Raw genomic sequence first — 12,853 nt, 5'->3', positions numbered from 1 at the left:
GAATGAAAACCTGGTAATGTATGGGAGCAAATGACAATCGTCCATTTGCTCACAAACACTGGAAAATAGATAAAAATGGTTGTTAAGACAAATTGGTTAAAACACATGAATTTAACCAATTTGAACAATTGTTTATTGTCCGTTTTCCAGTGTTTAAGACCATATCGACTGTCATTTGCTCGCATACATTACCAGGTTTTCATCCCAACCAGCTTGGACAGATATCTGACAGATAATTGTGTAGTGTCTGCCCAGCATTAGGCTCTCCGTAAATAAAATAGTTGTTTTGCGAGTTACCCTTCAGAGAGAACACAATGAGCAATCTGAGTAATTGAGTAATATTGCACAGCAGGTCACTTGATTCCCTGCAATGGCATAAGTACATTGTTTGGGGAAAGCACAGTTGATACAACCGCTGTCATAGTAATAACTTTTATATGCCAGTGAGCTGACTAGGAGCTTGGCATTTCCTAATTATGTGGAGTAATTGCCAGCCCCAGGTGCTCTGCTGACTGACACACACTACAGGGGATTGGCTGACATCACAGACGTTCCCGTACAGCCCTGGAGAGCAGTAGCGTCCTAGCCACTCTCTCAGGATTTCTGGTGCCATTTTAAATATGCTAATTTGCATCATTCCCCAAATAAAGCCGCTCTTGTTGTTCCATGTCAGATGATACATTAATCTGTATCTTGCTGATGCTCAGCGCAGCACTCTCATACTGTATCTCCATTTCTGCTGCAGACTTGTATTATTCTGAGTTATTCTGACCCTAGAACCAAGGTGAGAGCAGATTTGTCAGGGTTCAGCCTCTCTTACCTCCTATATATATATTATATATATTTATATATATATATATATTTATTTTTTTTTGAGCACAAATACACCGTTTAAAAGTAATACACTATTTGGCGCATGCCCTTTCCACCCCACTTTCTAGATCACATTCCGTCTGACGGCCAACCAGATACACGGAAAGGACAGCTGCCTCCTTCTATTTAAGGATCGTAGTGTTGGAACTTTAATACCCTAAAAAACATTTACACCATATAAAGAATAACTCAGGGTAACATACGGAGCGCCATCCGGGAACCATCACATACATACATACATATATATGTATGTATGTATGTGATGGTTCCCGGATGGCGCTCCGTATGTTACCCTGAGTTATTCTTTATATGGTGTAAATGTTTTTTAGGGTATTAAAGTTCCAACACTACGATCCTTAAATAGAAGGAGGCAGCTGTCCTTTCCGTGTATCTGGTTGGCCGTCAGACGGAATGTGATCTAGAAAGTGGGGTGGAAAGGGCATGCGCCAAATAGTGTATTACTTTTAAACGGTGTATTTGTGCTCAAAAATAGATATGTGCGTACCAGAAGTTAATTCTGTAATGCTCATCTGAGTGATCTCGTCGAACGGATGCGGTTTTTACTTTATCCGGATATCTGGTGCTGCACACAGGACCTTTAATAAAAGGAGGCTCATAGTAGAGCCAAATAGAAAAAAGGGCAAATATAGTGTAGTAAGTTCAGTACACAGTATGTGGCTAATAATGACTATGCGTAGCAGTTAAAATCTTGCATACAGATATAAAGGTAGGTTTCTTTAGCTCGTTTGTCCTCCTGTTCTCCTCTCACCCCAAATCTTTCCACGTTTTTATGGATGGTGGTCCTTTAAATCAAAAAAGGACCCATCATCAGTGGTATATTAAAACAGGGGGCTTTATTCAAGGAGAATAGACAAGGGATACACATAGACAGGGTTAATAAAGAATAAAAAGGTTATGCTTATCTGCAAGGGTAGTAGCCAGGGTTCACATAGATAAGGCTGGCAGTGCCTTTATACCTTTATATCTATATGCAAGATTTTAACTGGTACGCATAGTCATTATTAGCCACATACTGTGTACTGAACTTACTACACTATATTTGCCCTTTTTCTATTTGGCTCTACTATGAGCCTCCTTTATTAAAGGTCCTGGTAAATATGATGCCTTAAATTCGGACATTTCTCTGTATTTGTGGACATGTGTTACATCCATTTTTTGACCCTGATAAAAACCTATTGATTTCTCTGGTAGTCACATTGATGTGGGATGTTTTTATTTTTATTTATTTTGCCTAACAAAGTGGCCACAGTAGGGAACGATCTTGTCCTTAAGTTACCAGCGAGGGATCAATACGTTGTCTAACAAAAAGGAATTTTCCTTAATTCTTTGTTTAGTATCCGGTCTATAGATCTACAGTAAAAAGGTAGCACAATGTCTAGATAGATACCAGATGTTATACAGGCAAATAGGTCGACAGGGACAATAGGTCGACACACTAAAGGTGAACATGTAAAAATGTCGACAGGTACAAATGGTCAACAGGGTCAAAATGACGACATGCATATGGCCAACATGAAAATGGTCGCCACATGATTTTTTTAGGGTTAGGCACTTGAAGGGAGGGTTAGGGTTAGGCACCAAGGGGAGGGTTAGAAAAAAAAAAAAAAGTGTTGACATTTTCATGTCGACCATATGCATGTCGACCGTTTGCCTCTGTCAACCTTTTACAGGTCTACCTTTAGTCTGTCGTCCTATTGTCCCAGTCAGGGGCGTTTCTAGAGAGGAGGGGGCCCGTGTGCTGTCTCCGACACGGGCCCCCTCCTCTCTGCCTGGCACCGCACTGAGCTGTGCGCGGCCAGCGCCGGAGTTATAGACTCTGGGCACTAGAGTGTGCCCAGAGTCTATAGTGTATGCACAGGTCACCGGGAAAATGGGCGCGAAGGCCATCTGCGACCATTTTCCAATCGTTTGACAGCGCCGGACACCCACGCTGACATGGGACTTCGGAGAGGTAAGTAATATTATGGGTGCAGGGTGTGCGGTGCTCCCCTGGACCCAGGGCCCCGTATTCCCCGCACACCCTGCACCCATTATAGATATGCCCCTGGTCCCAGTCGACCTATTGCCTGTCTAACATCTGGTGTCTATCTAATTACTGGATATCCATTAATCCATAACCGTTTTTACAACAGGGTTATGACTGATACAGAGGAGCTAATTGTTCCTCATATACATCCAAATATGAGCAGTTTCGCTTTATTCTTTTAATACTGTCCCTTTGGTATATTATCTGTCCATGTTTTTAAATGGTTACTACCATAGTATAAATAATTATTGGGATCCAGCCTGTAACATGGCAGTTAGGAGCTGACTGGCTGGCGCTGTATCTCTCTCCACGGCTTAGTACATCTCCCCTGTAGATTGTAAACTCCATTGAGGCAGGGACTGATGTTAATGGCCTCCTGTTCTTAGTACAGTGCTGTGTAATATGTGGGTGCTATATAAATAACTGGTAATAAATAAATAATACTAATGATGGCGGTTGAAGCACGCACATGAAAAGAACAGTGTACGACAAATAATCAGCGCCAATGTTAGTCCAGAAGAGCTAAAACTTGTGTTTGTTAATCTAAAGAATTCTTCAGCTACCGAGGAATCATCCCTGGACCCCTTTCTCCACCAAACATCCTTTGGTGTGTCACAAACTCACGGGTAGATAGTGGATGCTACCCGTATTCAGGGAATTGGCTAGACCTAATCCTGAGGCGCGGAGTCGAATGTGCCGGCGGTTTTCACCAGTGACCCTCGCAAGAAGGTATGGACTTGGCTGCGTCCGACACACAGGTCGCGGCCCTCAGGTTAGGTTTCCCTATACAGGTGCTGGCACTTGGTCGGTATACAGGAGACTTGAGCGTAGTCGACTAGCCGGGTCAGAACCAAACGGACGAGACGGTACCAGGGAGCAGATGTAAACAGGTCACAGGGAATAGCCAAGGTCAGAACCAGATATCAACATAGAACCAGTGGTCAGACAGAATCAGAGTCACAAATCACGCCAAGGGTCAGAACCAATTATCAGATTATGCACAGGAACGCTGGCACTGGAGTGCTCCCAGGAACTTCCTTTCATAGGTCAGAGTTCAAACTAGCCCCAATCAGCGCTTCCATTACTGGTGCCTGTCCCTTTAAATATTTAACAGAGCGGCGTGCGCGCTTCTAAGGAAGCCGCGGCCGCCTGCACACAGCCGCCGGGGGAGAAGAGGAGGAGCTGACAGCGGGTGCTGGGGGATCTCCCGCCCACTGTCACACACCAGCCCGGACTCCAGCGTCACCGGACCAGGTAAGGGCAACCTGGATTCAGTGGCGCTGTGACATGGTGATTTCTTTTTTCCCCCTAATATAGGCCCCGGACTGCAGTGTTCCGTCTGGTGCTAATACAATAAAAATTATATTTTATCCACTACGCTATGAAATCAAAGACACAATAAAGTATAACATTTGTTTACTAAAAAGTTATTCTTCACAAAACGGTCAAATATAGAGGTGCACTAAGGAGTTAAGTAAAATAATAATAAGTAACGCTCGCTGTATTTATACTTGGGTTAGTGTATATTTAATGCTATAAGATGAAAACAAGCTTCCAGGCCAGTATTTCTGCCATTTGCATTTCAGGACTTGATTAGACCGTGCGCGTTGCGCTCTTATCAGGACAACACAAGGTCTGGCCCTTGATCTCATTTTTCCAATTATGATGGCAAGATGGCTGCATGGAAGAAAGTGACTGGACGCACTTTACATCGCCGCGGATCACTCACTCTGATTTTTCAAGGTTAAATTTAATTTTCTGTTACAAGCTGTTATAATCCATAAAACTCGTTTTTTACTGTGAAATAAATAAAACAGCAAAAAAAAAACAAAACCTACAGATATTTTTTTTTTTAAATCCATAAAAACTTCATAATAGAATGTAGGCAGCGTGCCAGGGCAGTGTTGTCATCTGACGCTTGTGACTGGCACCAAGTCACGGGATCCCTGCCCAGTTTGATCAAACAGTCAGGGGCCAAATCAGTCAAATCCAATTTGTCATTTGACAGCATTTCCCAGCATGTCTGGTAATGACCCGCCATGTGGGATTGCAGCTTGTGCCGTGTGCAGAGTTTGGGTTTTTACCTCGTAGATTTTAGATGCTAATTTCAAGCTTCAATATCAAGATTACGGTAGCACTAGACACGGAGGGGAAAATTGAGAAATGACAGTGACTCGGAAATAAACACCGTGCACAGCGACCCGAACATGTCACCTTTAGTCAGACATCTCGTCACAGGAAAGCGCTCAGGACAGCACCATTTGTCCCAGGAACTGCTAAAATCAGCACAAGTACAATCTCACCGACACTATACGTCACACATATAATATACAGTATAGAAAGAACGTGTAACATCTCATGGCATTGTTATTGTGTACAAGGCCACACTGATGGTGTCACAGTGCACGGTTTATGCTAATGATAACTCTCCTCTCTAGTCTGTTTTCTACGTGCTACAAACTAGGATGATTGGGACAATAAGTACAAATTCCAATTTATCCAGAGACTGTTACCGCTCAGGGCTTATTCATGCATCTGTGCAGAGAAAATTAATAAGACGCATAAAATCTACCAGGAGCTTTTACCAATACAATCTCTTACTACAGGTAACATGACAAATAGGTTGTGTTATAAAATTGAAGTGTGGCGTTTACATTTAATAAAACAAAGTGATGAGAACAAATCCATAAATGTGCTTTAGCAGCATATAGGTGTGACTGAGCCCTCGCTATCTGTGGCAGAGTATAGGTGTGACTGAGCCCTCAGTAACTGTGGCAGAGTATAGGTGTGACTGAGCCCTCAGTAACTGTGGCAGCGTATAGGTGTGACTGAGCCCTCGCTATCTGTGGCAACGTATAGGTGTGACTGAGCCCTCGCTATCTGTGGCAGAGTATAGGTGTGACTGAGCCCTCAGTATCTGTGGCAACGTATAGGTGTGACTGAGCCCTCAGTATCTGTGGCAACGTATAGGTGTGACTGAGCCCTCGCTATCTGTGGCAACGTATAGGTGTGACTGAGCCCTCGCTATCTGTGGCAACGTATAGGTGTGACTGAGCCCTCAGTATCTGTGACAGAGTATAGGTGTGACTGAGCCCTCAGTAACTGTGGCAACGTATAGGTGTGACTGAGCCCTCGCTATCTGTGGCAACGTATAGGTGTGACTGAGCCCTCAGTAACTGTGACAGAGTATAGGTGTGACTGAGCCCTCAGTAACTGTGACAGAGTATAGGTGTGACTGAGCCCTCAGTAACTGTGGCAGAGTATAGGTGTGACTGAGCCCTCAGTATCTGTGGCAGAGTATAGGTGTGACTGAGCCCTCAGTAACTGTGGCAGAGTATAGGTGTGACTGAGCCCTCAGTATCTGTGGCAGAGTATAGGTGTGACTGAGCCCTCGCTATCTGTGGCAACGTATAGGTGTGACTGAGCCCTCAGTAACTGTGGCAGAGTATAGGTGTGACTGAGCCCTCAGTAACTGTGGCAGAGTATAGGTGTGACTGAGCCCTCAGTAACTGTGGCAGAGTATAGGTGTGACTGAGCCCTCAGTAACTGTGGCAGAGTATAGGTGTGACTGAGCCATACTTGCCTACTTTTGAAAAAGCATTTCAGGGAGATTGTGAAAGCAGCACCAATGAGCGCGGCGGTAATGTGGGCGTGTACTGCTACATCTGAGAGGCGTGTCATAAAATTAATTTACATCCACATGTAAATGAGCCCCAAAGCAGTTAGTAAGATCTACTTGTTGATGAAAACACACTGATACTTCTCAGAAAATACATGTAACCATAGGGATTATTGTGCCTTATAGCCAATGCACGGAAATTATACTAATGATCCCATTTGAATGTATATATCTGTTTTTTCTTTTATATAAACAGTGTCATAATGGGGTTAAGGTGAAATGAGGGAGATTGGTAGACTCTTCAGGGAGATTGCTGCTATTTCAGGGAGTCTCCCTGACAATGAGGGAGAGTTGGCAAGTATGGATTGAGCCCTCAGTATCTGTGGCAGCGTATAGGTGTGACTGAGCCCTCAGTATCTGTGGCAGAGTATAGGTGTGAATGAGCCCTCAGTGTCTGTGGCAGGGTATAGGCGTGACTGAGACCTCAGTGTCTGTGGCAGAGTATAGGCATTACTGAGCCCTCAGTATCTGTGGCAGAGTATAGGCGTGACTGAGCCCTCAGTATCTGTGGCAGAGTATAGGTGTGACTGAGCCCTCAGTGTCTGTGGCAGGGTATAGGTGTGACTGAGCCCTCAGTGTCTGTGGCGGCGTATAGGTGTGACTGAGCCCTCAGTGTCTGTGGCGGCGTATAGGTGTGACTGAGCCCTCAGTGTCTGTGGCAGCATATAGGTGTGACTGAGCCCTCAGTATCTGTGGCAGCATATAGGTGTGACTGAGCCCTCAGTGTCTGTGGCAGGGTATAGGTGTGACTGAGCCCTCAGTGTCTGTGGCAGAGTATAGGTGTGACTGAGCCCTCAGTGTCTGTGGCAGGGTATAGGTGTGACTGAGCCCTCATTATCTGTGGCGGCGTATAGTCTGAATCATGTATCAGAATCAGACCCTGTGTGCCCACCTCACCAACACACCAGAGGATGCATCTACAGTCCACACACATGATGACTCTAAAGATGGGAAGGTTTCAGTAGAACACACTAATTTATCAAATTTGCAGCACGAAAATTAGCATCTTTCGAATTAATTCTGTACATTTCTCCTCCTCCAAAACCTGCTTGGAAAGTCTGGCTCATTATGATTTATTGTCGTATAAAGAACAGGCCAGTAAGTTGACCATTGTGGTATTTTAGCAAACTTCAAATTGAACGTTGAGCCATATTCCAGGCGGCGGTAAATTAACTAGGGGTGTGCATGGGCCACTTTTCGTGTTTTGTGTTTTAGTTTTGGATCTGGATCTTTCTTCGTGTTTTGGATCTGGATTGGTTTTGCCAAAACCACCCTTCCGTGTTTTGGGTTCTGGGTTTTGTGTTTTGGATCTGTATTTTTTTTTTAAAAAGCATAAAAACAGCATAGGAGCAGAAAAATCAACACATTCTGTGATTTTAGCTATTATTAACCTCAATAACCTTAATTTCCACTCATTTCCAGTCTATTCTGAACACCTCACACCTCACAATAGTGTTTTTATGTCCAAAAGGTTGCACCGAGGTAGCTGGATGACTATGCTAAGCGACACGAGTTGGCGGCACAAACACGTGGCGCATCTAGGAGTGATACTGCAGTGACAGACAGGATGGCAGTTTGAAAAACTAGACCCCAAACTGTACATAATGCAAAGCAAAACAAGAGGTGCAAGATGGAATTGTCCTTGGGCCCTCCCACCCACCCTTATGTTGTATAAACAGGACATGCACACTTTAACAAAGCAATCATTTCAGCGCCAGGGTCTGCCACACAACTGTGGCTGAAATGATTGGTTCGTTTGGGCCCCCACAAAACAAGCTGGCAATTAATCTGTCCCTGCACAAACTGGCTCTACGGAGGCAAGATGTCGTCCTCATCCTCCTCATCCACCGATTCCTCACCCTCTTCAGTGTTATGTACATCCTCATCCTCACAGAGTATTAATTCGTCCCTGCTGGAATCCACAACCACATGTCCCTCTGTACGTTCTGGAGGCTGGTCTCCCTGGAAGAGTTGATAATTCATTTTATGAACATCATCTTCTCCACATTTTGTGGAAGCAACCTCCTACGCCTTTCGCTGACAAGGTTCCCGGCTGCACTAAACACTCTTTCGGAGTACACACTGGAGGGGGGGCAACTCAGGTAAAATACAGCCAGTTTGTACAGGGGCCTCCAAATTGCCTCTTTTTCCTGCCAGTACAGGTATGGACTGTCTGACATGCCTACTTGGATGCTGTCACCGATGTAATCCTCCACCATTCTGTCAATGGTGACAGTATCATATGTAGTGACAGTAGACATGTCAGAAATTGTTGCCAGGTCCTTCAGTCCGGACCAGATGTCCAAACTTGGTCCTGCCTGCCCTGCATCACCAGCGGGTTGCTTAGGATACCTAAGTTTTCTCCTGGCAGCCCCAGTTGTGGGAGAAAATGAAGACGGAGCTGTTGACGTGTCACGTTCCGCTTCAGCTGAAAGTGTTTTCACCAGCAGGTCTTCGCACCTCTGCAGGCTTGTGTCGGCCGGAAAGAGAGACACCACATAGGCTTTAAACCTAGGATCGAGCACGGTGGCCAAGATGTAGTGGTCTGATTTCAACAGATTGACCACCCTGGAATCCTGGCAAAGCGAATGAAGGGCTTCATCCACAAGTCCCACACGCCGAGCGGAATCGCTCCGTCTTAGCTTCTCCTTCACTTTCTCCAGCTGCTTCTGCAAAAGCCTGATGAGGGGAATGACCTGACTCAAGCTGGCAGTGTCTGAACTGACTTCACGTGTGGCAAGTTCAAAGGGCTGGAGAACCTTACACAACATGGAAATCATTCTCCACTGCGCTTGAGTCAGGTGCATACCCCCTCCTTTGCCTATGTCATAGGTGGATGTATAGGCTTGAATGGCCTTTTGCTGCTCCTCCATCCTCTGAAGCATATAGAGGGTTGAGTTCCACCGCGTCACAACCTCTTGCTTCAGGTGATGGCAGGGCAGGTTCAAGAGTGTTTGCTGGCGCTCCAGTCTTCGGCACGCAGTCGCTGAATGGCGAAAGTGGCCAGAAATTTTTCGGGCCACCCAAAGAGTCTCCTGCACGCCCCTGTCGCTTTTCAGAAAATTCTGCACCACCAAGTTTATTGTGTGAGCAAAACATGGGATGTGCTGGAATTTGCCCAGATGTAATGCCCGCACAATATTGGTGGCGTTGTCAGATATCACAAATCCCCAGGAGAGTCTGTGGGGTAAGCCACTGGGCAATGATTTCCCTCAGTTTCTCTAAGAGGTTGTCGGCGGTGTGCCTCTTACTGAAACCGGTGATACATATGTAGCCTGCCTTGGAACGAGCTGGCGTTTCTGAGATGCTGCTACTGGTGACGCTGCGGTTGTTGCTGCGTAAGGTGATACATCTACCCAGTGGGCTGTCACAGTCATATAGTCCTTAGTCTGCCCTGTTCCACTTGTCCACATGTCCGTGGTTAAGTGGACATTGTGTACAACGGCATTTTTCAGGACACTGAGGACACTTTTTCTGACGTTTCTGTACAGTCTCGGTATCGCCTGCCTAGTGAAGTGGAATCTAGACGGGATTTGGAACCGGGGATACACTACTTCCATCAATTGTCTAAAACCCACTGCACTAATGGCGGATACCGGACGCAGGTCTAACACCAACATAGCAGTCAAGGCCTCAGTTATACGTTTTGCTTCAGGATGACTGCTATCGTACTTCATCCTCCTCGCTAAGGACTGTTGGAGGGTCAATTGTTTAGTAAAAGTAGTGGTGTTCCTTCTTCTCTCTGGGATGATGAACGACTCCCAGCAGCAGCGGCAGCAGGAGGCGTAGCAATGCAGGATCCTCCGGAGGAATCCCGGATAGGAGAGTCAGTCATGCCAGTGACATGGCCTGCAGGACTACTTCCGATCCTGACTAAGGAGGAAATTGACGAGGAAGGAGTTGACGGTGTGGTTTGCAGGCGCTTGGATACAACAGGACAATGGGATTTAGGTGTCCCTGGACTGCTTACGGTCTTAGCCAAAGTTTCTGAACTTGACAGTAACTTTTTATGAACGCGCTGCAGATGCCGTATAAGGGAGGATGTTCCTAGGTGGTTAACATCCCTACTCCTACTTATTTCACCTTTACATATGGTACATATGGCAAGACAGTAGTTGTCCGGATTTGGATAGAAATATTGCCAGACCAAAGAGGTGGAATGTTTGGTCTTCTGCCCAGGCATGACCGTGATGGGCTTTTTCATGCCACGGACAACAACTGTCTCCCCCGGAGCCTGATTTAAACAAACCACATCACCATCAGAATCCTCCTCGCCAACTTCCTCCTCAGCGCCAGCTACACCAGTATCCTCATCCTGTTGTACTTCAACAGTGACATCTTCAATTTGCATATCAGCAAGTGGACTGTGGGTGCTCCTTTCAGCACTTGCAGGGGGCGTGCAAATGGTGGAAAGAGCCACCTCTTCCGTCCAGTGCTGGGAAGGTCAGGCATAGCAACCGCCACCACACTTGGACTCGCCTTGGGGATTTGTGATATCCCATTAGAACGCACAGTTCTTCACTGTGATTTTGCCAGCTTAACTCGTTTGATTTTTTTAGTGGGAGGACGGCTTCCATCGTCATGTGAAGCTGAACCACTAGTCATGAACATAGGGAAAGACCTTAGCCATTTCTTGCCACTCCGTGTCGTAAATGGCATATTGGCAAGTTTACGTTTCTCTTCAGATGATTTAAATGTTTTTTTCAAGGTCATTTTCCTGAACTTTGTCATTTGGAATTGTATGTGCCCTCTACTATGACATTGGGCATCGGCCTTGGCAGACGACGTTGATGGCATGTTATCGTCTATGTCATGACTAGTGGCAGCAGCTTCAGCACTAGGAGGAAGTGGTTCTTGATCTTTCCCGATTTTATTTTTATCGGAGAAAGTTTGGTCCTCCATTTAAGTTATATTGATATATACGTGCGGCTAAGGCGCACACAAACACAGAAAATAATTTTTTATTTTTGTTGGAGACTAGTGCACTTTGTGGGTTACACCATGCTTTAAGAAATGAGCCAGCCGCCCCTTTACTTATGGGACACAGGCGCACGCTTGGCGCTGCTCCTTTGTTGATGCACGTGCAGCCACAGTGCACACAATTCACAAACACAGAAAATATATTTTTATTTTGTTTGGAGTGTACTTTGGGGGTTACAGCACCCTTTAACGGTCAAGCCAGCCGGCCCTTTACTTATGACACAGGCGCACGCTTGGCACTACTTTGTTGATGCACGTGCGGCTACTGCTCACACAATTCACAAACACAGAAAAAAAAATATTTTTTTTTTTTTTCGCACTTGGGGGGAGCACCCCTGATGAACAGAGCACCCCCTGGACAACACTACAGCACCCCTTTAGGACTGGGACACTGCACAGGACTTTGGTGTGGACACAGCCCCTATGGACAACTGACTGCACAACACAGTCCAGCCAGCCCCTATGGACTTTGGAGGAGTGGACACAGCCCCTATGGACAACAGCAGCACAGCGCAGCACAGCACAACACTACACTGAACTACACTACACTACACAGCCCTAACTCCCACCCTCCCTCTTCACTGTCCACAGCCGAGTGAGAAAATGGCGCCGACAACGGGTACCTTATATAGGATCCAAAACCCGCGAGACCCGGAAGGCGGGATGATGACGTTTTGCCTCGATTTCAGATCCGAGTCAGGCGGGAAACGTCGAGCCTGACTCGGATTGGCCTCGGATCGGGGGGGGTCGGATTTCAGAAATCCGAACCCGCTCACCCCTAAAATTAACTGCATCCCTTTGGGGGTACGTTGAATAAATGTATATACCTCAGATGGTAGTGAGTGTAGCCAATCACATACTGAGGTTCTTTCTAAAGATTTGCCATTTTTTATCTGTACATTCTAGGTAGAAATCTCAGTGCAATTAGAAGAGCTTCCAGTCCGAAGCCGCTCCTTGCCTAATGTGCAGAACTACCCGGCTTCTAGCGGCTGCAGCTGGTGCAGTCCCTAGAAGCCGCCACCACAGCTTGTGCACATGTGCTGGTCCAGGCACCTGCCAGATCCATTGCGCCGCTACCCAGCGTCTCCTCCTGCAGGTCAGAGCACCAGCAGATCCCCTCATCTAAGAGGGTAGGAGCCGCCGCTGGTGGTGGATCAGACACTGAGCGGTTGACACTCCTCCAATAGCCTATTGTTTAAAGACCTCTGCAGATCAAATATTTCTAGAGACATTTTGCAGACATTAGTGACTACACAGCGTACTGCAATATAAGG

General features: G+C 46.1%; 1 long non-coding RNA gene across 1 annotated transcript in view; it reads right to left on the bottom strand.

The window, feature by feature from the left end:
• Positions 1-639: 639 nt before the first annotated feature.
• Positions 640-12,853, bottom strand: part of LOC148450924 (uncharacterized) — a 78,481-nt gene continuing 66,267 nt past the window's right edge. Inside the window, exon 3 of the long non-coding RNA XR_015875195.1 lies at positions 640-773. This is a non-coding gene — a long non-coding RNA (uncharacterized LOC148450924). The remainder of the gene's footprint in view (positions 774-12,853) is intronic.

Source organism: Taudactylus pleione, unplaced genomic scaffold (genome assembly GCF_031769625.1).
Source record: "Taudactylus pleione unplaced genomic scaffold, aTauple2 ptg001254l, whole genome shotgun sequence".
Taxonomy (NCBI): domain Eukaryota; kingdom Metazoa; phylum Chordata; class Amphibia; order Anura; family Myobatrachidae; genus Taudactylus; species Taudactylus pleione.
Note: the sequence above shows the minus strand (reverse complement) of the source record. Positions and strands in the feature narration are given on the sequence as shown.